Below are 3,943 nucleotides of genomic sequence, written 5' to 3'. Positions count from 1 at the left end.
ATACGTGTCGACACCGTTGGTTTTGGTCGTTTGTGTATCGCTTGTCAGAGGCTTGTTTAGACGCCGGTTCGCGAGATGCGACGCGCGATGCGCGGGACGCGGACGGTGTCAGTGTCGTGTATTCGCGAGTTCGTCTTGTTGACGTTTCTTTCGGCGTCTTGCCTCTTTAATCGCGGTTGACAACTTCTTGCAGTGATTTTAGCTGCGCTTCGGAATCGTACAATGTCCACAATCGGTAAGACTGCAGCGTAGCTGCACGCGGGGTATTGCCTTAGCGGCGATCCCTTCGATCTCCTATCGCGGCGATTTGATTCGGTTCGGTGTATACGATGCGGCCGTCGGTCCTCGTGCACGGCACCTTAGCTTTCAGAGTTTCCTTTATAATTGAACGAGCTCGGCTCGTTCTGACACGGTTTCGGATGCGGTAAAACGGTGCCGCGGACGCTCCTATACGTCGCGGTAACGGAATCCGTAGCGTATTAGCGTCTCATAGTGTGACAACAAGCTCTCCGAACGCTATCGTTATTAACGCACCGCGTTCGGATAACACACTAATGCTATCACGCTATTGACTCCCCGAATGGTGTTTATAGCGTCAGCGTCTTGTAGCGCGACAACGAACTATCCGAACGCAGTCAAAGTCTCCAATATAAAAAATTTGATCATTGGGTAAACAGTAGTGTTATAATGATTAACATTTACCTGTTTCCTTGGCTAGTTGATAATACTTCTCTTTCCTCTGCTTCCCAACCATTGTTTTCTTCTCCATCTTAACTAAGAACTAAATTGTAAATTTTCTAGGTAAATATATACACATGTAAATTGCGTGCCATTCAACACATAAACAAGTTAGAATTATAAATCTTAGGGCTATCGCACACAAATTGACATAACTGCATATGCATAGCATAAGACCGTATGTACCAATGAGCATCGAGTATTAAGTCGCCATATTGGTGTTCGATGCTTAATATTCGATGCTCATTGGTTCATACGATCTTATGCTATGCATATGCAGTTATGTTAATTTGTGTGCGATAGCCCTTACGCTCTATGCACAATGCCAGGCAACAGGAGGTTTCTTCTCAACTGAATCAGTGCTGCGTTGGAACTGCACTGGTTCGGAACTGGTACTGGGTTTTTACCTGTAGCAATCGAATTTCCATTTGAAATAATATAATCGCAGTGATGTAAATTGTCTAGAAAGAAAGTTTCCTAGGTTAATCGGATTACCAAATCGTGTCTGTGAGGGATGGATCGGATTAGCGGATGCAGAGGAACATTGGGCGCATTCAGTAGAAAAAGCGCTCAGTGAGCAATCAACGATTATTGGTTCTTGCTATTAGATCCCTAAATCTAGACCAATTACATTGACAAATTACTCAACTGTTGGGCAACTGTTGAGTCTGCTGAATGCAGCCATTGTGTACATACTTGCGTCTCTTAAGAAATAAATATTACCCAGTGAGAAATGACTTACCGATAGACGTCAAAAAGACGTCGAATTGACGTCGATTTGACGATTTCGACGTCGATTCGACGTCTTTTCAACGTCTATCGGTAAATCATTTCTCACTGGGTAAGAAGTAAATAGGAAAGTAAGTATGTACATTGTTATTTTCATTATAATCAACGTGCTTTTCTGCAGATATATTGTGACGTGGTAGCCGTGGAGGCGCCCGTCACAAAGTAAGGAGCGCCGACTTTGCGAATATTTCCGTCGCCGCGGCCGCGCACGCCGGCTTTCGCCGCCGGTTAAGTATTCTGGATAGTTTTGCGGAGCAGGTAGACTGGCTATCGTGCCCCGAGTTTTGTGTCCCCAGGCTCCCCTTTTGGTCGACCAGCGGGCAAAAGAAACCCGAGGACGCCATGGAATGGAGGAATATCGGCTACACCACCACCGCTACCGCTCAGGTAATTACGCTCCTAATTTAATTGACGATTTTCTTTTCCGCCGATTTCCAGAACCGTTCTCGAATATTCGATCGCTATCGAATAGAGAATGTTCTGGAATCGTCTATCGCGTGCCGGAATATTCAATCGCTCACAGATATTCGGCAGCGCGATAATTGTCACCGTCACGTCGAGCTCCAAAGCTGTCGCTCTATTTACCTTTTCAGCTTGACGTTTAGCGAAGGAAACAGCGAGGGGCCGGGGGCGCGCACAGCTGAGACGGAGCACAATACCACTCAATCGAGGATCAGCAAGAAGCAGCGATGTATCTCGGATCAAGGCCACGAGATACATCGCCGAAAGGATAAGTTTGCCGAAACAATAACAACTACGGCTGCCGAAAATTCGAGATCGAAGAAGGATTGAGACCAGGCGAAAGTGGCGACGGGGAAGAGAAGTGGATCAGCAATCGAGAGAGCGATGACGATCCGATCAAGCAATCTCTCACCGGTTGCCGACGCGACAACACGAGCGAATTTTCCGAGATACCGATTCCGAGGCCATCGAGCGTTAGTGAGAGAGTGCACGGAGCGAGCGTGAAGGAGAGAGAGAGTGCGAGCGAGGACGAGTGAGCGAGAGAACCGACGGAGCCGAGCAAAGGACCCAACCGAGAGAACTGGAACCCTGGGAATCCCACGAAAGGCGAGCCACCGCATATTGTAAGGCCTCCTATATGCTCTTAATATTGTTTCGTATTATCGTCTCGTCCGCGGAGCGGCCGCGAAATCTTAGCTCCTAGAAGTCGGCCCTAGGTTCTCTACCGACTAGCCAATTCTCGCGAACGGCGTACAACTTATTATACGTGCCGTCGATTCAGATTTTGCGCAGCGCGTCCGATCTCTGGGCGTGGAAGCCCCGCTCTAATAAAACTCGCCTATGACCACGGATACCCGACTTGTCATTTTTTCTTTTTTCTACTTTCCTCCCGTTTCTGACGAACCCGTCCCGTCTCCGACTCCAAAATTCCCCGGAGCTACCGGTTCCGCACGGCCCCGGACACGACTTGCCGATTAGCGATCTTCGGTTGAGTTTTTTTTGTATCTCGCGATTTCCGTTTGTGAGGTGGTGCGGCCGTTTCCGCACCTGGCGCCCAACCTCTCGCGTCTTGGTGATCGCGTGCCGGGAGCTGGCCGAAATTTGCTGGCGGATGAACGACGTCTCGTAAAAGCCGTCGCAAATTTTTGGCGCCCAACGTGGGGCCCCATTTTTTTTTTAGACAACGGGAGTAGAAATCGGTGTCCGTCGGGGAGTAAGTCGAAACGCAAGATCATCGGTGACGTACGACCTCGCGGCTGCTCTGTTTCTGTTGGTGGTGTTATTGTGCTCGTGGTGGTTACGTCTCCTCGTCACGGAAATAAGTGTGTCTCTGTGTTGTCGGTGCGACCATTTTCTGGCAGTAATTTTGTGAAGTGGAATTTGTCAATTTGGATGCGGGAAGTGTGTCGCCCAATCTCGAGTCGTTCGGGAATTGAGCGTGTCGCCTCAACATCGCCCATATTTTATTGTGCCGGTGACCGTTATTTATTTATTTATTTATTTTTTTAATTATGTAATTTCGCGAGTCGGTCGAGGAAACTTTTTTTTTTGCTTTTGTCCACTCTCTCTGTCTTGACAATGAGTATTCAGTCGGTTTCCGTGCATTATTTAATTCTCGTGTCGAAGGTACCGTCCCGGTCCTTCTCAGCTATTTGGGTTTTTTCTCTCACTCTTCCCCTTTTGTTGGGCTGCGTCGAGAGTATCGCTGTCGACTGTTTTCACGAAACAGGGCGGGCAGTGCGGTTTTCAAGTGAAAAGCTAGATAATAGTGTGCGGGCTGCGAGCGGTTCTTGCGCGGGTTCTTGCGCGACTTCTTGCGACGGTACCACGTAACGGGTGTCCCGCGAGAGTTAGGATCTTTGCGGATATTGGAATTGGTGGTGAGCGGCGTTCGAGGACGAATTAATTCGTGAGTTTCGCGTATCGTGAGGTCGGTGCCGGACATCGCGAGCAA

This window comes from Odontomachus brunneus, unplaced genomic scaffold (genome assembly GCF_010583005.1).
Source record: "Odontomachus brunneus isolate Ranch 3 - 2012 unplaced genomic scaffold, Obru_v1 Obru_scaffold_062, whole genome shotgun sequence".
Classification (NCBI taxonomy): Eukaryota; Metazoa; Arthropoda; class Insecta; order Hymenoptera; family Formicidae; genus Odontomachus; species Odontomachus brunneus.
The sequence above is the reverse complement of the archived record's forward strand: the minus strand, read 5'-3'. Positions refer to the sequence as shown.